Source organism: Mustela erminea, chromosome 4, assembly GCF_009829155.1.
Source record: "Mustela erminea isolate mMusErm1 chromosome 4, mMusErm1.Pri, whole genome shotgun sequence".
In the NCBI taxonomy this organism is placed as follows: Eukaryota; Metazoa; Chordata; class Mammalia; order Carnivora; family Mustelidae; genus Mustela; species Mustela erminea.
Window position 1 is genome coordinate 121025260 of NC_045617.1, and position 21338 is coordinate 121046597.

The 21338-nt window shown below is 41.2% G+C and overlaps 1 pseudogene; it reads left to right on the forward strand.

Annotated features, from left to right (window-relative positions):
• The first annotated feature begins 19556 nt into the window (after positions 1–19556).
• On the forward strand, positions 19557–20807 carry LOC116588973 (annotated as a pseudogene).
• Positions 20808–21338: the final 531 nt, after the last annotated feature.

The following is a 21338-nucleotide window of genomic DNA, read 5'->3' on the forward strand; positions in this document are numbered from 1 at the left end:
GTGTGTGTGTGTTTGATTTTTCATGGAGCATTTATGCTATTTGGATATGAAGGAGTTAAGGGCTGAATGACTGCAAATTAAACACAGCTTGAGGTGTGCAGAGGACCCAGAGGCTATGGGTGGGTCTCCCACTCTATTTTGGGAAATGTGCACTGTAACCAGAGGCATTAATCATCCCAAAATTTCTGGGGAAATGATGGTTGACTGTTTAAGAGGAAAGCAGTCTAATATCCTACTTTATATACTTCCTATGCTGTGATGGATGAAACACACTTACCTGTCTGTTACTTGTGAAACTTGTGCTAGTTACTTCCAGGAATGAAGGTTGTGGGTCTGAATTCCCTGGTGTGCCAAACCAGTTGGAAAGAACAAAACTGCTAAAAGAATTAAGATGTGAGTGAAGAAGAGAATTTTAAACGCCCCGGTGAACTGCAGAAAGCTTTGATCTTGAACACTGTACTGTCTCTCAGTATGTCCAACTCCAATGGTAAAGGTGGATAGAAAACTACAGCAAACAAAAGGAATCCAGACTATTGAGGACTCAGACCTTCAGGAATGAAGGTGTGTTCACTTCCAAGGTAGAGAACGTTGACCTGCTATGGTTTTGGGAGAAATGAGAAGACAGAATTAGAAGTGGAAGATGGAAGTCAGAGATACCAGTTCCTGCATGTGACCAATAACAGAAAAAGAACTGTAGAAGCTCTGCATATTTTCTCCTTCTTATCATGTAGATATGTTATTTGTCTTTAATATCTACATTCTTCCTGTCTCTTCTTATTATGAGTGTGATTTTATTCAGGTTGCTGTTGGTGGTATTTAAAATATTGTCTCTACATAACAGAATAGTCAAAGGGGTTTTGACTCAACATGAGGAGTAAATAATATAACAGTGTTGGATTCAATGTGTGTTTCATTTTGGAGAAAGAGAGAACTTCTTTATTTGTAAGTGTAGCTTTGTTGATGGTGAAAATGTGGATTTGTTGTGTTGTTATATGAAACTTCCAATGTGGGTAGAATGGTGCATGTGGAAGCTGAGGAACTAAAGGTACAGACTGTGCCCACTATCAACTTATTGCCTTTTGGATTCAAATCTACCCTGTTTTTGCCCTACTTGTTGATACTGGTGCGGGATCCCATAGCAATTGCATTTTTGTCATGTGGAATACTGTTAGCCTTGGTCAGCATAGTGCACCAGAAGGGAAACAGCAAGACATAATAGAGGAAATAGTATGGGACCTCAACACCCCACTGTCAACAATGGATGGAATGTTCAGACAAACAACACAAACAACAACAAAACAAACAAAAAGCAACAAGGAATCATTGAAATGAAACCAAACTTTAGAACAAAAGACATATTTACAGAACATTCTGTCCAACAACTGATGTATATTCCTCTCACAAGCACATGAAATATTTTCCATGTTATCTCATATGATGGAGCACAGAAGTCGTAGCAATTTAAGAAGACTGAAAGCATATCAACCAACTTCATTGACCAAGATGGTATGAAGGTAGAAATGAACAAGAGGATATCATCCCTTAGTCTGTAATGTCATTTGTGAATGTCTTTTCCCATTTCCAGGATTGCCTCTTTGTTTTGTTGACTCTTTCCTTTGCTGTGCAGAAGCTTTTAATCTTGATGAAGTCCCAAAAGGTCATTTCCACTTTTGTTTCCGTGCCTTTGGAGACATGACTTTTGTTGTTGTTGTTTGTTTGTTTGTTTTTCAGCATAACAGTATTCATTATTTTTTCGCCACACCCAGTGCTCCATGCAATCCATGCCCTCTGTAATACCCACCACCTGGTACCCCAACCTACCACCCCCCCCACCACTTCAAAACCCTCAGATTGTTTTTCAGAGTCCATAGTCTCTCATGGTTCACCTCCCCTTCCAATTTCCCCCAACTCCCTTCTCCTCTCTAACCCCTCTTGTCCTCCATGCTATTTGTTATGCTCCACAAATAAGTGAAACCATATGATAATTGACTCTCTGCTTGACTTATTTCACTCAGCATAATCTCTTCCAGTCCCGTCCATGTTGCTGCAAAAGTTGGGTATTCATCCTTTCTGATGGAGGCATAATACTCCATAGTGTATAGGGACCACATCTTCCTTATCCATTCGTCCATTGAAGGGCATCTTGGTTCTTTCCACAGTTTGGTGACCATGGATATTGCTGCTATAAGCATTGGGGTACAGATGGCCCTTCTTTTCACTACATCTGTAACTTTGGGGTAAATACCCAGGAGAGCAATTGTAGGGTCAGAGGGAAGTTCTATTTTTAATTTCTCGAGGAATCTCCACACTGTTCTCCAAAGAGGCTGCACCAACTTGCATTCCCACCAACAGTGTAAGAGGGTTCCCCTTTCTCCACATCCCTTTCAACACATGTTGTTTCCTGTCTTGTTAATTTTGGCTATTCTAAATGGTGTAAGGTGATATCTCAATGTGGTTTTAATTTGAATCTCCCTGAGGGCTAGTGATGATGAACATTTTTTCATGTGTCTGATAGCCATTTGTATGTCTTGATTGGAGAAGTGTCTGTTCATATCTTCTGCCCATTTTTGATATGATTGTTTTGTGAGTCTTGAGTTTGAGGAGTTCATTGTAGATCCTCGATATCAACCTTTAGTCTGTACTGTCATTTGCAAATATCTTCTCCAATCCGTGGGTTGCCTCTTTGTTTCTTGACTGTTTCCTTTGCTGTGAAGAAGCTTTTGATTTTGATGAAGTCTCAAAAGCTTATTTTCACTTTTGTTTCCTTTGCCTTTGGAGACATATCTTGAAAGAAGTTGCTGTGGCTGATATCGAAGAGATTACTGCCTATGTTCTCCTCTAGGATTCTGATGGATTCCTGTCTCATGTTGAGGTCTTTTATCCATTTTGAGTTTATCTTTGTGTACGGTGTAAGAGAATGGTCGAGTTTTATTCTTCTACATATAGCTGCCCAGTTTTCCCAGCACCATTTATTGAAGAGATTATCTTTTTTCCACTCTATATTTTTTCCTGTTTTGTCGAAGATTAATTGACCATAGAGTTGAGGGTCTGTATCTGGGCTCTCTACTCTGTTCCACTGGTCTATGTGTCTGTTTTTATACCAGTACCATGCTGTCTTGGTGATCACAGCTTTGTAATAAAGCTTGAAATCAGGTAACATGATGCCTCCAGTTTTATTTTTGTTTTTCAACATTTCATAGTGATTGGGGTCTCTAAATTTTTGGATACCTTTTATTTCTCTTTGTTGTCTGATTGCTGTTGCTAGGACTTCTAATACTATGTTGAACAAGAGTGGTGAAAGTGGGCATCCTTGTCGTGTTCCTGATCTCAACGGGAAGGCTGCAAGCTTTTTCCCATTGAGGCTGATATTTGCTGTGGGTCTTTCATAGATAGATTTGATGAGGTTCAGGAATGTTCCCTCTATCTCTATACTTTGAAGCGTTTTAATCAGGAGTGGATGCTGGATTTTGTCAAATGCTTTTTCTGCATCGATTGAGAGAACCATGTGGTTCTTCTCTCTTCTCATATTAATTTGTTGTATCACATTGATTGATTTGCGAATGTTGAACCATCCTTGTAGCCCAGGAATGAATCCCACCTGGTCATGGTGGATAATCTTTTTAATGTGCTGTTGGATCCTGTTTCCTTGAAAGAAGTTGCTGTGATCGATGTTGAAGAGTTTACTGCCTATGTTCTCCTCTAGGATTATGATAGATTCCTGCCTCATGTTCAGGTCTTTGTCCATTTCGTTTATCTTTGTGTATGTGTAAAAGAATGGTCGAGTTTCATTCTGTTACACATAGCTATCTAATTTTCCCAGCACTATTTATTGAAGAGACTGTCTTTTTTCCACTGGACATTTTTTCCTGCTTTCTCGAAGATTAGTTGATCATAGAGTTGTGGGTCCATATCTGGGCTCTCTACTCTTATCCACTGGTCTATGTGTCTTTTTTTTTTTTTTTTTTTTTTGCCAGTATTATGCTATTTTGGTGACCACAGCTTTGTAGTAAAGCCTGAAATCAAGCAACATGATGCCCCCAGTTTTGTTTTTCTTTTTCAACATTTCCTTAGCAATTCAGGGTCTCTTCTGGTTCCATACAAATTTTAGGATTGTTTGTTCAAGCTTTTTGAAAAATTCTGATGGAATTTTGATCAGGATGGCATTGAAAGTATAGATTGCTCTAGGCAATATAGACATTTTAACAATGAGCATGGAATGCTTTTCCCATTTTTGTGTCTTCTTCAACTTCTTTCATGAGTGTTCTATAATTCCTCGAGTACAGATAGTACGTCATTAGTTTTTGATGTAATGTTCAGTGATTTATTATTTGTATACAACATCCAGAGATTATCACAACACATCCCCTCCATAATACACATCACTGGACTGAATCGTCCTCCTACCCTCACCCCTCTGAAACCCTCAGATTGTTTCCCAGAGTCCATAGTCTCTCATGTTTCATCTCCACCTCCGATTTTCTCCCTTCAGGATTCCCTTCCTTCCCCTAATGTCTTCCATGTTATTCTTTATGTTGCATAAAGGAGTGAAACCATATAATTATCTTTCTCTTATTGACTTATTTCACTTAGCATAATCCCCTCCAGTTTCATCCATGTCAGTGCAAATGATGAATATTCATCCTTCTGATGGCTGAGTAGTATTCCACTTATATATGAATCACTTCTTCATCCATTCATCTGTTGAAGGCATCTCGGCTTCTTCCACAGTTTGGCTCTTGTGGACATTGCTGCTATGAATATTGGCTTCCTTTCACTACATCTGTATCTTTGGGGTACATACCCAGTAGTGCAATTGCAGGGTCATAGGATAGCTCTATTTTTAATTTTTTGAGGAGTTGGCACCACTATTTTTCCCAAGTGGCTGCTCCAACTTGCATTCCCACCAACAGTGTCAGAGGGTTCCCTTTCTCCACATCCTCTCAAGATTTGTTGTTTACTACCTTGTTAATCTTTGCCATTCTACCTGATGCAAAGTAATATCTCAACATGTTTTTTAAAGATTTTATTTATTTATTGGACAGAGAGAGAGAGATCACAGGAAGGCAGAGCAGCAGGCAGCAAGAGTGGGGGGAAGCAGCCTCCCCGCTGGGCAGAAATCCCGGTGCAGCACTGGATCCTAGCACCCTGAGATCATGAACTGAACCAAAGGAAGAGGCTTAACCCAGTGAGCCACACAACCCTCAATGTTGTTTTGATATTTATTTCCCTGATGGCTAGTGATGTTGAACATTTTTTCATGTGTCTGTTAGCCATTTGTAGCAGTATTCGGCTACTCTTATCTGGGCTTGCTCATGCATCTTTGGTTATATTGGGGAAATATAATTAAAAGGAAATCTCTGAGAAATCTACTTCACAGAGATAGTGGGGAAGAAAACCCTTTTATTATAGAATTAGATTTACCAAAATGTGATGTGCATCATATTCAATCTTTGAAGAGATGCAAAGACAGAGAAAATCACTCTTTTCCATAGCCATGCAGACACAGCTCATTACACATATGTTCTCAGGATAGATGGTTACTAGCTTTCAAGTAAGTGGACATGACAGCACCATCTGTCACAAACAGTTCACCCTATATTTACGTAGTAATAGGGTGACCATCTATGTTAGGTAGTTGGCCTCATCCAGAAGAAAAACAAATTCTCCCATTTTTATAACAGGAAGCGGTTTTACATGAGAATCTTGGTGCCACTGAAGTTAGGCCCACACCCTGGTACAGGAAGGAGGAGAAAAGGGTGTTGTCTTTCTTGAGTGAGCTGTTCAAAGACAAGTTTCCCAGATATTTGAGAAAAACATCCCTGGATCACAAAGCTGAAAAAAGCCTATCTGTGTCTTTCAGTGGACTTATGTATGTTTCAAAGAGGAGAGAAAGCACCCACAGTCACACGTTTTCTCAATAAATGATGAAAAAAAAAAAAAAAGGGAAGGAAATCTCTTCCCTTATTTTCAACTGGGAAAATTAAGCCTCTTTGCCTTAATTTATATTTGTCCTGACAGTGGACCGTGGATGGGTTTGCTCACATGGGTTTTGTTTAGATGGCTCCTGACTGGTCTAGGACAACTTTAGCTAGAAAGGCAGTGCTAGCCTGAGCATGTCCTTTTATGAGAGAGGGCAAGGCAACTGGCAAAAGTAGTTTCCAACCACTGCTGGAGTCATATTCCCTGAACTCTCAGTGGCTGAGTCGTGTCACATGATGGAGCCTAGAAACACTGTGTGAAGGCACTAACAGTATGTGGCCCAGGGTGAGCTGGATGTAAGGAAGACTGAAGGATTGGAATATTTTCATCATCAGGCTATCAAAGATGGGACCAACTATGAACCTGTTCAGTATTTGAGTTTGAAGCATCTGTGAGGAATTCAGGCAGAGGTAACCCTCAGAGATGAGGATATTAGGGAGGTTCCTCAGGAGGTAGCTAGATTTATTGAAGGTGAAGTGATGTACCAAGTGACAGTGGGTGTTCAGATGACCTGGAGAATGTGTGAGGTGAGAAGAACAGAGAAAGGTGGAATCTGAGAGCAAATTCCTCCTTCTGTTACTCTGGACAATGGACTTCCCACCCTCATGTTTGGGGAGAAGAGCCCTGCCTTCTGTGCCTACCAGAGGTCCCCATGTTCCTTTTGTTTGTTTTCTGTGGTAGCACCCCTGCTTTTGTCTGCCATGATCACTCCCCAGTGGAGACCCCAGAATGAAATGCTCCCCTGGAGGTGTGCAGAGGACGGTTTTGCTTGCATCCCTGGGCTCTGGGAGACCTTCCTGTACTCTCCAGCTTCTTTCTTGCAGGTGTGGGCTCTGCTCCTCAAGTTCACATTGCAGGGCCAGGGGAGGACTGGGTCTGAGCGGTATGTAAGGCATCTGCATGGTTCCCAAAGCCCCAGGTACAGTGGAGAACCCTCAGTGGAGAGAAGTTCCTGACATTCTCTGAGACCCATGCCCAAAATGCTAAAGGGCTGTTCAGTGTGGAGGCTGCACTGGTGGTGAAACATAGCTCTTCAGAGAATGTGACCTGCTCCCTTTATAACCCAATCCTGAGCCAAGAGAAAACAATTGTCATTTTTTTTCCCAGGTCCTTGCTGTTTCCCTCTCCCAGTAGGGCCATAGGGAAGGACTGGGAGTCCCTGGGTGTGCTGAGTGGACTGTATTGGGCTGTGCCCCTGACCATGTGTATGGTTGGACACAGAGGACTTCTTTCCTGGACTTCTTCCTGGATGATACTGACATTGTTGATATTCTTACTCTTTTAGTTAACTCTGGGTGGACTGTTCTGGGCTATGCCTCTGACTGTGTGTTTGACCAGACTTCTTTCCCCAGACTTCTCCCTGGATGTCAGCCCTCATGGTGATCCTGACCTTGTTGATATTCTTATTCCTTGGGACTGCCTACTACAGCAAGGGAGAAAAAACTGCTAAGTGCCAGGAGATGAAGGAATGGGAGAAACTCCATAGGGAAAAGGAGAAGGACCAGTGGGCAAAGGAGGAGGCATTGAAAGCCAGAGGTAAGGCAGAACAGTGGCCACAGTCTGTGAATGTGGCAGCCGGTGCAGAGGAAAAGTAGACAGAGGGCCCTTGCCCTGGGGCAAGTGGCTGAGGAGATCCAGAGAGGACATGGAGCTGTGGAAGCTCAATGGATCTGGAGCTGTAACTACCAGGATACTGACATGGGCAATTGTGGGTTTGTCAGGTGCAATCTTTGCTGTTCTTAGAGATGGGGCTTCATGCTTATTTCTCACTCTCTTTCAGATGAACTCCAAGCAGATCTCAGTAAGCACTGCTTTTTCTCTAGACATTTCTGTCTTCTTTGAAGGGGACATTTCTGGTTCTTAGCTCACCTGTTTCCTGTGTTGCCTTTCAGACTGGAGGAAATCTGTTTATCTGACTGGTGAGTGACTATCCAGGTGTCCTTGTGTCTTTTGTTCCACCTAAGTCAAGGTGTCCTCTCACCTTGTTTCAGGCAGAAACATGTGGACCCTTCTCTGGGGCAGAAGCTGCTGGGAGGAAGAGCCGTGTTCCATGAGCTTTCTCCAATCTAAGCCACTATTTCCCACCCAGTTCTTGGGAACCTGGGGGTGATGGTGGTTCCTGGAGTCTGTCATGCATCTTGGGTTTATTCCAATGCTGACCTGCCTGTCATACTGCTAGATTTTAGCCTTCAGTCTAACTAGTTCTGTCAGCACTTGGAATCCAGAATCCAGCTGCTCTGAGATTTCAGGAAAAGAACTATATAAATTAATGGGGGCACTAAGGATAGGAGTGTGATCTTAGCTCCATAATACCAACCAGGGAGTGTGTTTTCTCCAATTTTCTCCACAATATACAAAAGGTATTGTATATAATTGCAGGTGGTTCACAGACCCACACAACTTCCCACACAGTCCCACACACAGTCCCACACAACTTCCTAGAAGTTGTGATCACAAAGTGATGGGTAGAGGACTGGACAGACTATGTGTGAGAATGGGTGGAATGAGCTGTCAATGCCCCCAAATAGTGATTGTGTTATCTGAGGATTGACCACTGTTTCCCCAGAGTTCACCTCACACCCCAGCATGAAATTATCTCTCCTTTTGGGTTATTTCTCAAATATCTCTGTGTTCAATATCACCAGGTATAGTAATGATGATTTATAATTATGGAATTTTATATATTTTATCCCTGTAATTTTTTATACAGTGTATGTCAGCAGGAGGAGGTCATTTCTTTTCCAGCATTTCCCCACTCTGCAGTATCACCTGTATCCCAGAGGGGAGGCAAGGGTCAGTAGATGAATGTTGAGCAGGCTTGTTCTGACTGAGGTCTCTCCAGGGTGTGTTCCCTTTCAGTCTGGAGGAAGGCACATCTGTATGCAGGTAAGCTATTCAATTTCCTGTTACCTTATCTCCCCAGACTCAACTCAGCCACCTTCTATGTCACAGACCTTACACCAGGATGGGGTTGGTGTCCATGCTCCCCTTGTCACTTTTGCCTTCTTTCTCTAAGGACTATCCTTGGAATGACAGGTCTGCCTCCATTTTGACCCATTCTTTACTGCAGGTCACTGTTAGGGTTACCAAAACCCTCTGAATCCACTGCTCAATTTAAACGTTTAATTGGTGTATTGACAACAGAGAGGTCATTTATAAAGAGAGTCTGGAAAAGGATAGTGACTTTATAAATCAGAAACTGTTGTGTGTAGAGGATTTCAGAAACCAAGCTTGCATGCTTAGGACTCAAGTCTTCCTAGGTGGATTCTTGGTTCTGAATCCAGTTTCCCCTGAAATTCCTACTTTTATTGTCTCTGGTTTTGATTTTCCTGTTTCTTGCTAGACCTCTGGCTTGTTGGTCTTTATTTTGCTTCCTCATGCTCTGACTTCCTGTTGGAACTGGGTTTCTTCCTTTAAGCCTCCTTAGGTGTTGAGGAATTAAATACTTTAGAGCAGGTGATCTGAATCTGAGATGCAGAGCCACCAGGATATTTATGGATTCCTGGGAGTGGGGTCTGTGAACCACCTGCAATTATATGCAATACCTTTTGTATATTGTTGTGTAAGAAGAGCAATAACATATATATATATATACATATATATATATAATCATATTATATTATTAAATATATATTAAATATTTAACATTAAGATAAGTGATATGTATGTGTTTTTAAAAACAGCTACTGATAATTGTTTTAAGCATTATATTTCCTTTCAGGAGAATATTGCTCTTACATAATGGACTTAACTTGGTTGGATTTATTGGAGGCCAAGTGTGAAGATGCAAAAGGAGAAAACTAGGAAAGTTAAAATTCTTTACTAGGGAAAAGTGGAGTTCATCAGGAAAGAACAAATATGTTAGGAAAAGAGAAGGAGCTGAGAAGGAAAATAGAGAGCCTGAGATTCCTTTGGAGAGATTATGGGCAGGTAAGAGTGGTAGAAGTAAGACCCCAAATAACAGCTGTGGTGGTCTGAGTGGGCAGTATACAAGAGGGGGTGCAAGTTATTTGCATGTATAAAAAGTAATAAACTCCTGATACCTGTTTGAGAGATTTCTGAGAGGACTTATACTTGTTTTAAGCTGTTTGAAAGTAGTCATGTAACCAGATTTGCCTCTGGTTATAATGAGATCATCTTGATCTTCCAGTGGTGTGGGGACAGGAGAGTGGTCTGGGGATCCTAAAGCAATGAAAAGTTATCCAGAGGTTCCTTTAGTGCCGGGTAGGTTAAGAATCTGGGGCCTTGGGGCGCCTGGGTGGCTCAGTGGGTTAAAGCCTCTGCCTTTGGCTCAGGTCATGATCCTGGGGTCCGGGGATCGAGCCCCGCATCGGGCTCTCTGCTCAGCAGGGAGCCTGCTTCCTTTCCTCTCTCTCTACCTCTCTGCCTCCCTGTGATTTCTGTCTGTCAAAATAAATAAAATCTTAAAAAAAATAAAAAAAAAAAAAGAATCTGGGGCCTTTGAACCTATGTAATATATGCTTTTTCTTGCTGACTGTTTCTATTTATGATTAGGGATATAAACTGTGATTACAGAGAAGGGGAAGCCAGAGGTGAAGGAAACCAGGGGTTTAGATGTGAGGCTCCTTAGAGAGCCTCGCTGATTCTTGGGATGTATGTGAAAAATGATGATCAAATAATTATATTTAGCATTTCCCCTTCTCTGCTGAATTGATCTGCATGACTTAATTAATTAATTAATTAATTTTAAAATACTTTTCCCATGAAGCATACTAGTAAAATATTTTTTATTATGTTGTGTTAGTCATCATATAGTACATCATTAGTTTAGAGTTCTGTGATTCATTATTTGCATTTAACATGCAGTGCTCATCACAGCACATCCCCTCCTTAATACCTATCACCAGACTACCCCATCCTCCCATCCCCACCTTTCTGAAATCCTCAGATGGTTTCTTGGAGTCCATAGTCTTTCATAGTTTGTCTCTCTCTCTTATTCCCCTACCTTCAGTTTTCCCTTCCTTCCTCTCATATCTCCCATGCTGTTCCTTCTGTTGCACATATGACTGAAACCATATGATCTTCGTCGGCTTGACTTATTTCACTTAGCATAATCCCCTCCAGTTCCATCCAGGTCAATGCAAATGGTGGTTATTCATCCTTTCTGATGGCTGAATAATATTCCATTATTTACATGAACCACACCTTCTTTATATATTCATCTGTTGAAGGACATCTTGGCTCTGTCCACGTTTTTTTTTTCTTTTATTGAATTAAAAAAAAAAAAAGATTATAGGGTCCCCTCGGTGGCTCAGTTTGTTAAGCAGCTGCCTTTCGCTCAGTTCATGACCCTAGAGTCCTTGGATTGAGCCCCACATTGGGCTTCCTGCTCAGTGGGGACTCTGTTGCTTCCTCTCCTCCTGCTCTTGCAGTCTCTCACTATCTCTGTCTCTCTCTCAAATAAATTAAATCTTTACAAAAAGACTGTATGTATGTATTTATTTATTTAGAGCCATTGGAGTGGGTGGAGTGTTGAAAAACTCAAGCTGATTCCATGCTGAATCTGGAGGATGATGGGGGGATGGATCCAACCACTCTGAGATTATGACCTGAACCAGATGCTTAACTGACTATTGCAGCTGCCAGTGTTTTAAAGTATGTGTTTTATTTTTTTTTATTTTTTAATTTTTTTTGAATGGTAGCATTTTTTTTAATTAATTTTTTATTTTTTATAAACATATATTTTTATCCCCAGGGGTACAGGTCTGTGAATCACCAGGTTTACACACTTCACAGCACTCACCAAAGCACATACCCTCCCCAATGTCCATAATCCCACCCCCTTCTCCCAAACCCCCTCCCCCCAGCAACCCTCAGTTTGTTTTGTGAGATTAAAAGTCACTTATGGTTTGTCTCCCTCCCAATCCCATCTTGTTTCATTGATTCTTCTCCTATCATATGATCTCCCTGATATGAGGAAGTGGTGATGCAACATGGGGACTAAAGTATGTGTTTTAAATTATGCCTTATGTACTTGTATTTTGATCTCCCCCATTCTTTTCAAGAAAACCTAGCTTTCATGAAGGATATGTGGCTGAGGTTTGAGAAAACAATTTGAGTGAAATCTGGACATAGATTCTTCTTTTCAGGTTGTTATACAGCCTCTCAGTGGTGTTAAGCTTTAGGGCTTGGCTTTTATGGAAAGGCTGTAGCATGATGGCCGTGTGTGTGTGTGTGTGTGTGTGTGTTTGCGCGCGCACACACGCATGTAAGAAATAAATGCATCACGGAATGTTACCAAAAGATATTTCCCTGTAACTTCTGCATCAGTGTATTTCAGAAGACTAGATATAGACCCCAATGTGTTCAGACTTCTCAAAGCCTTAACGAGAAACATGTGGTTCTTTTGTAGATTGGTGGAAGGTGAAGTTCCTACCTTGTGACTTACTTTGAGTTCTTTCTGGGTCCTCCTACTGCTGCTCCAGGGTTGCTGACCTCTCCTCAGCTTGCTGTGGTGACACAGATGTTGGCCCCATCAGTGGTGGTGGGTGAAGATGGGGTGGTGAAAGTCACATAGGTGGGTTGGTGGGTGTGGATGATATCAGATACTAAAAAAAAAAATCCTTCAGGAAACCAGGTCTTGGTCCCTAAGCCTCCAGCGCGCCCGAGAACACATGGGGTCTGGCTCCTGTGAGGGGATGGGAGCCACTCCCGACAGCAGAATGTGTGAGCCCTGCTATAGAGCCTGAGATACTTGCACCCCACATCCTCCCCTGAGAGAGGTACAAAGGCCCAGCCGGCGCCCTTTGATATGCACCATTGTTTCAGAGCCTAAGACGCGTGTACCAAACTCTCCCCCCAGAGAGCTGCACGAAGGCCCAGCCTGGTGCTTTTGGACTTGTGCCCCGTTCTCAGAGCCTGAGACCCACGCACGACCCACAGCCTCCCCTGAAACTGGTGCGCGCAAGCCCGGCACTCTTAGACCCAGAAAGACCAGGCACTCCCAGCACAGGCCAGCGGGAAAATATCAGTGTGCAGTTGCTGCTTGGACCCTCTCTAATGGTCTAGAGCTGCCCAGATAGCGGCCACTGTCTTGGCTTTGGGTACAAGCAAAAGATCCTGCATCCCCAGGGACCCGCGACTTGGAACCTGCTCTGCCAGCGGCTAAGGGGGAACTTATTTAGGCTCTACATCCTGACTGAGGCTTCTCTCTGAGAGGGAGGTCAGGGTGTGGTTTGTTTTCCTCTAAAACTACAAAAACCACCAAAAGCGGTCAAGGCATGAGAAAAAGAAAAAAAAAAACTGAACTAACATAAGAACTGGCAGAGAACAAAAGCCTGAAAAAAATCAGTTTCCTCAGAGCCCACCCCCTTGAGTGGGACAGGAGGACTTAACTCAGGGAACATCATTGACTGAAAACCCACATGGCAGGCCGCTCACCCAGAAAACAAACCAAGAAAGAAAAAAATATGGGGGAAAAAAAATGACTACAAGAGAACAACCACTACTTTATAGGAAAACTTCTATTTTTAACTCGTTCCTACTATACTGGTTTATTTTTTTTAATATATAGATAATTTTTAACCTATTTACCATCACAGCGAGCTGTCCAGTACATCAAATTCCATACTAACCTTCTAACCTGAACTTTTTGATACATACACCTATGCTTTTCTTTTACATTTCTATTTTTTAAATTCCTTTTTTTAAAATTTTAGTTTAGTTTAGTCTAGTTTATTCCTTTTTATTTTTATTTTCTAATATTCATATAGAGTTAAACTTCAAAGTAATCCCCTTTCCCCAATCAATACTACCCCTAGGGGTAAACCAATTTTTAATCCCCTTTATCTTAGGAAAGTTGAGTCCTTCAACAAAGATATCAAGATACATCCAAGAAGAATCAAAACAAACTTCCTCCCACACACTGAGAATTTATAACCACTCTCCCAACTTTTTCTTCCACCCGTGTTTCTGTGCTTTTGTGTTTGTCGTGATAGCATATAAATCTTACACTTGGGTTTCTTTTTGACGAGGTTCTTCCTTTATTTGCATAAATGTATTTTTTTCTTTTGTCATATACTTTTATCAGTCTTTTTGTTTGTCTGTTTTTGTTTGTCTACTTCATAAATCTTACATTGGGGCCCATTTGGGCTGAACCTTCTCTTTCATCTTCCCTTTCTTTACTGTCTCTCTCTCTTTTTTTTTCTTTTATTTTGTCTCTCTTTTGGGTGGGGAATCCTGATTGCTCAGAAGCGTTCCAGGGTGCACCTTGACTGCACCACGGTCAATACATCCAGCTACATCGGTTCATTCATCTCTCACCAAAATGACTAGGAGGAGGAATGCCCAACAGAAGAAAAATATAGAGGATGGACCTTCTGCAACAGAGCTAATGGCTATCAACATAGACAATATGTCAGAAAGGGAATTCAGGCTAACAATTATCCAGGCAATAGGTAGGTTGGAGAAAGCCATGGATGACCAAATGGAATTGATTAGGGCCGAGCTGAAAGCAACCAGACAGGATGTTCACAATGTTAGGGCGGAGCTTAAAGCTAAAAGGGAGGAGGTTCACAATGCTCTCAATGAGTTCCAATCTAATCTAAATTCTCTTAAAGCTTGGGTAACTGAGACAAGATAGAATTAGTGATCTGGAGGACAAACAGATTGAGAGAAAGGATCAGGAGGAAGCCTGGAACAAACAGTTTAGAACCACAAAAACAGAATCAGGGAAATAAATAATGCCATGAAGCATTCCAACGTCAGAATTATTGGAATCCCTGAAGGGGAGGAGAAAGAAAGAAGTCTAGAAGATATAGTGGGACAAGTCTTTCATGAAAATGTTCCCAATCTCACGAATGGAACCAGCGTTCATGTACTAGAAGCTGAACGTCTCCACCCAAGATTATAGACTCCAAAAAAAAATCACGACACCTTATAGTCAAATTGACGAATCATAATTGTAGGTATAATCTCTTGAAAGCCGCTAGGACAAAGAGGCTCCATTCTTTCAGTGGAAAGTCCATCATAATAATGTCAGACCTGTTCACAGAGACCTGGCAAGCTAGAAAGGGCTGGCAAGATATATTCAGGGCACTAAATGAGAAGAACATGCAGCCAAGAATACTTCATCCAGCAAGACTGACATTCAAAATGGATGGAGAGATAAAGAGTTTCCAAGACCGGCAAGGCTTAAAAGACTATGCAACCACCAAGCCGACACTGCAGGAAATATTAAGGGGGGGTTCTACAAAAGAGGAAAATCCTAAGAATAGCATTGAACACAAATATAGAGACAATCTACAGAAATAAAGACTTTAAAGGTAACTCGATGTCAATAAAAACGTATCTATAAATAATCACTCTCAATGTGAATGGCCTAAATGCACCCATAAAATGGAACAGGGCTGAAGATTGTATAAAACAGCAGGACCCATCCATATGTTGTCTACAAGAGACCCATTTTTAACCTAAAGATACACCTAGACTGAAAGTGAAGGGATGGAGAAGCATCTTTCATGCCAATGGGCCTCAAAAGAAGTCCGGGGTAGCAATTCTCATATCAGATAAATTAGATTTTAAACTAAAGACTATAGTCACAGATACAGAAGGACACTACATCATTCTTAAAGAAACTATGCACCAAGATGATCTAACAATTGTAAATATCTATGCCCCTAATATTGGAGCAGCCAATTACATAAGAAAACTGTTAATCAAGATTTAGAGTCATATTGATATGAATACACTAATCGTAGGAGATCTTAACATGCCTCTCTCAGAAATAGACAGATCATTGAAGCAGAAAGTCAATAAAGAAACAAGAGCATTGAATGACACATTGGACCAGATGGACATCATAGATACATATAGAACATTCCACCCTAAAACAACAGAATACTCATTCTTCACAAGTGCACACGGAATCTTCTCAAGAATGGACCACATACTGGGTCACAAATGAGGACTCAACCGATACCAAAAGACTGAGATTATTCCCTGCATACTCTCAGATTACAATGCTTTGAAACTGGAGCTCAATCACAAGGAAAAGTTCTGAAGGAACTCAAACACCTGGAAGCTAAAGACCACCTTGCTTAAGAATATTTGAATCAACCAGGAGATCAAAGAAGAACTGAAACAATTCATGGAAACCAATGAGAATGAAGACACTTAGGTCCAAAACCTATGGGATACAGCAAAGGCGGTGCCAAGGGGTAAATACATAGCCATCCAAGCTTCCCTCAATAAAACTAAAAATCCAGAACACAGCAGCTGTCTCTACACCTTAAAGAACTGGACAATCAACAACAAATCAAACCAACTCCAAACATAAGAAGGGAAATAATCAATTAGAGTGAGATCAATGAGGTAGAAACCAGAGATACAGTAGAACATATCAGTGAAACTAGAAGCTGCTTTTTTGAAAGAATCAATAAGATTGATAAACCATTGGCCACACTAATCCAAAAGAAAAGAGAGAAAGCCCCAATTCATAAAATTATGAATGAAAAGGGAGAGATCACAACGAACACCAAGGAAGTACAAACAATCATCAGAAGTTATTATCAACAGTTATATGCCAATAAGCTTAGCAACCTAGATGAAATGGATGCATTCCTGGAAAACTATAATCTCCCAAAATTGAACGAGGAAGAAATCAACAACCTGAATAGACTGATATCTAGTAACAAGATTGAAGCGGTGATCAAAAACCTCCCAAAAAACAAGAGCCCAGGACCTGACGGATTCCCTGGGGAATTCTATCAAACTTTCAAAGAAGAGAAACACCTATTCTCCTGAAGCTGTTTCAAAAAATTGAAGCAGAAGAAAAACTTCCAGACTCTTTCTATGAAGCCAGCATCACCCTGATCCCCCAAACAGGCAAAGACCCTACCAAAAAGGAGAATTTCAGACCATATTCACCATATTCACTAATGAATATGGATGCTAAGATTCTCAACAAGATCCTAGCCAACAGGATCCAACACAACATTAAAAAGATTATCCACCATGAACAGGTGGGGTTCATCCCTGGGCTACAGGGATGGCTCAACATTCACAAATCAATCAATGTGATAGAACAAATTAATATGAGAAGAGAGAAGAACAACATGGTCCTCCCAATTGCTGCAGAAAAAGCATTTGACAAAATCCAGCATCTGTTCCTGATTAAAACACTTCAAAGCATAAGGATAGAGGGAACATTCCTGAACTTCATAAAATCTATGAAAGACCCACAGAAAATATCAGCCTCAATGGGAAAAAGTTGCAGCCTTGCCTTTGAGAATGGGAACAAGACAAAGATGCCCACTCTCACCACTCTTGTTCAACATAGTATTAGAAGTCCTAGCAACAGCAATCAGACAACAAAGAGAAATAAAAGGTACCCAAATTGGCAATGAAGAAGTCAAACTCTCTCTCTTCGCAGATGACATGATTCTTTATATAGATAACCCAAAAGACTCCACCCCCAAACTACTAGAGCTCATACAGCAATTCAGCAATGTCACAGGATACAAAGTCAATGTACAGAAATCAGTGTCTTTCTTATACACTAACAATGAAAATACAAAAAGGGAAATTAGAGAATCGATTCCATTTACTATAGCACCAAGATAAGATACCTGGGAATAAACCTAACCAAAGAGGTAAAGGATCTGTACTTGAGGAACTACAGAACACTCATGAAACAAATTGAAGAAGACACAAAAAGATGGAAGACCATTCCATGCTCATGGATCGGAAGAATAAACATTGTTACAATATCTATACTGCCTAGAGCAATCTAGTCTTTTAATGCCATTCTGATCAAAATTCCACTGGTATTCTTCAGAGAGCAGGAGCAAATAATCCAAAAATTGGTATGGAATCAGAAGAGACCCCGAATCGCTAAGGAAATGTTGAAAAACAAAAATAAAACTGGGGGCATCATGTTACCTGATTTCAAGCTTTATTATAAAGCTGTGATCACCAAGACAGCATGGTACTGGCATAAATACAGACACATAGACTAGGGAACAGAGTTGAGAACCCATATATGGACCCTCAACTCTATGGTCAATTAATCTTTGACAAAACAGGAAAAAATATGCAGTGGAAAAAGACAGTCTCTTCAATAAATGGTGCTGGGAAAACTGGGCAGCTATATGTAGAAGAATAAAACTCGACCATTCTCTTACACCGTACACAAAGATAAACTCAAAATGGATAAAAGATCTCAACATGAGACAGGAATCCATCACAATCCTAGAGGAGAACATAGGCAGTAATCTCTTCAATATCAGCCACAGCAACTTCTTTCAAGATATTCTCCAAAGGCAAAGGAAACGAAAGCGAAAATAAACTTTTGGAACTTCATCAAAACCAAAAGCATCTGCACAGCAAAGGAAACAGTCAGCAAAACAAAGAGGCAACCCATGGAATGGAAGAAGATATTTGCAAATGACAGTATAGACAAAGGGTTGATAACCAGAATCTATAATGAACTCCTCAAACTCAAGACTCACAAAACAGACAATCATATCAAAAAATGGGCAGAAGATATGAACAGACACTTCTCCAGTGAAGACATAAAAATGGCTATCAGACTTATGAAAAATGTTCATCATCACTAGCCCTCAGGGAGATTCAAATTAAAACCACATTGAGATATCACCTTACACCATTTAGAATAGCCAAAATTAACAAGACAGGAAACAACATGTGTTGAAAGGGATGTGGAGAAAGGGAACCCTCTTCCACTGTTGGTGGGAATGCCAGCTGATGTAGCCTCTTTGGAGAACAGTGTGGAGATTCCTCAAGAAATTAAAAATAGAACTTTTCTATGACCCTGCCATTGCACTCCTGGATATTTACCCCAAAGATACAGATGTAGTGAAAAGAAGGGCCATCTGTACCCCAATGTTTATAGGAGCAATGGCCACGGTCACCAAACTGTGGAAAGAACCAAGATGCCCTTCAACAGACGAATGGATAAGGAAAATGTAGTCCATATACACTATGGAATATTATGCCTCCATCAGAAAGGATGAATACCCAACTTTTGTAGCAACATGGACGGGACTGGAAGAGATTATGCTGAGCGAAATAAGTCAAGCAGAGAGAGTCAATTATCATATGGTTTCACTTATTTGTGGAGCATAACAAATAGCATGGAGGACATGGGGAGTTAGAGAGGAGAAGGGAGTTGGGGGAAATTGGAAGGGGAAGTGAATCATGAGAGACTATGGGCTCTGAAAAACAATCTGAGGGGTTTGAAATTGGGGTTTGGGAGGTTGGGGTACCAGGTGGTGAGTATTATAGAGGGCAAGGATCATGGTGCACTGAGTGTGGTGCAAAAGTAATGGATACAGTTATGCTGAAAATAAATAAATAAATAAATAAAATATCCTTCAGTGTTGGAGTCCAGTCTTGTCCTCAAATGCCTGTGACCTATCAAAATTCTGGATCAGCCCTTAGTTACTTCTCCTGGTGGGTGGGGTGTGTTCTTGAGTCACAAGATTCTCATCATCTCAGGAGGTTTAACCTTTCCCACATGCATCTAGGTGTCCGGTGGTGGGGGTGGTTGATGTGTGCCTTGTTATAGGGCTAGGGGAGAACTCAAATGATTGTCAATTGTCTCTGCAGTGTCTGTCACTCTGTATCCGGGGTATGCAGATCCAAACCTTTCTGTGTCTGATGAAAAGTCTTGTGTGACCTGGAAAGATACAACTAAGGACCCAGAAAAACAGTGTAGCATCTTAGATCAGGAGGGCATCAATCAGGGCACTGTTACTGGGTGGTGGAGATCAGGAATGGAGACAGAAGTGAGTGGGGTCTGGGGATCTGTAGGAGAGATGTGGAGAGGAAGAGGTGGCACAAGGAATCACCAGAAAAGGGGATCTGGGTTGTGGGGCTGTATGCAAATATACTCTGTCCCTCTCTGATAATGCAGAACTCCTTGTACCAATTCCCCAGAGGGTAGTGGTTTTCCTGGATCTGAATGAAGGGGATGTCTCATTCTATAACATGACTGGTGGTTCCCACATTTTCTCCTTCCCTCTCTCTTCCTCATCTGGGACTCTTTCCGTACTTCAGGTTGAGGTCAAGAGATATGTCTCTGTCCTCTGCCCTGGGGTAGGCAGGTCTGTGAAGACCCCTGTACTCCTTAACAACCCTCCTTGTTCTTCAGAGGAGATTGTGGGCAAGGGTTCAGTTCAGGCTGTAGTGTTGATGGTGCTCTCCTAGGAGCTGAATCTCCATTACTCCCCTGTGGCTCTGAAGCTATGTCCCCGTAATGCTCCAACACTGTCCCAGATTCCTCATGGTGGCTCCTCCTGGAGCTGCAGACTCCCAAGGGTAATAGCCTCTGAAGTTAGTCCTGGAAGACCCGGTGCCTTGCCCTTCTCTTCTGGGTGTAGACTGCTGGGTTGTGGTTATGAACATAGTTCATGCCTTAAGCTCAGGTATTAGAAGATAAATGTTGACTTTTTGAGTTTATATGGGATACGCTGAATTTTGCTATTCAAAGTCATGTTTCTTCTGGTCATGAAAATTATTTCGTGGAATCTTTATACTGTTTTGGTATGAAATGAGATGAGGTCTGAATTACTCTGAAGAATTAAAGGGTGTTTATTTTATGCAGTTTGTGTTGTGCAGATAAACCCAGAGGCTATGAGTGAGTCATCAGCTTTATTTTAGGAAATGTGCATTCTGACTAGAGATGTTGTCTATCTAAACATTTCTGAAGAAATGTATGGCTGATGGACTTTAAGAGGAGTGGAACGTAATATTCTATTGTATATCTTTCCTATTCTGGGATGGATGAGACGTACTTATCTTAATAAACCTTTGTCTATATCTGTTATTTGTGAAATACTAGTGCTGCATTAATTCAGTGATGAGAAGATGAGAATTTGGGTTCCCTTGTGAGTTGGAGGGAACCAGTTGGAGAGAACAGAACTGCTACGAGAATAAAGATGTGAATGAAGAAGAGCGTTTTCAGACCCCAGATGAATTAAAGAAAGCTTTGACCATGAGCACATTCCAGGATCTATGTAGTGCTTCCCAGTACTTCTAGTCCACTTGTAAAGGTGAATGGACACCACAGGAAACACAAGGAAGCCAGACTATTAAGGACTCAGACATTCAGGAATGAATGTGTATCCACTTCCAAGGTACAGGACTGTGACCTGCTGTGATTCTGGGAGAGATGAGAATACACAGAATCAGATGTGGAAGAAGGAAACCACAGATCTCAGTTCCTGACTATAACCAAAAGTAGGAAAAGGACTATAGTAGTTTTGCATATTTTTTTCTTTCTTGTCAGGTCATTTGTATTAATTATGTATTTTCATTCTTCCTTCTTCTTACCAGTGTGATTTACACAAGTCGTCCATGGTGATATTTCAAATGTA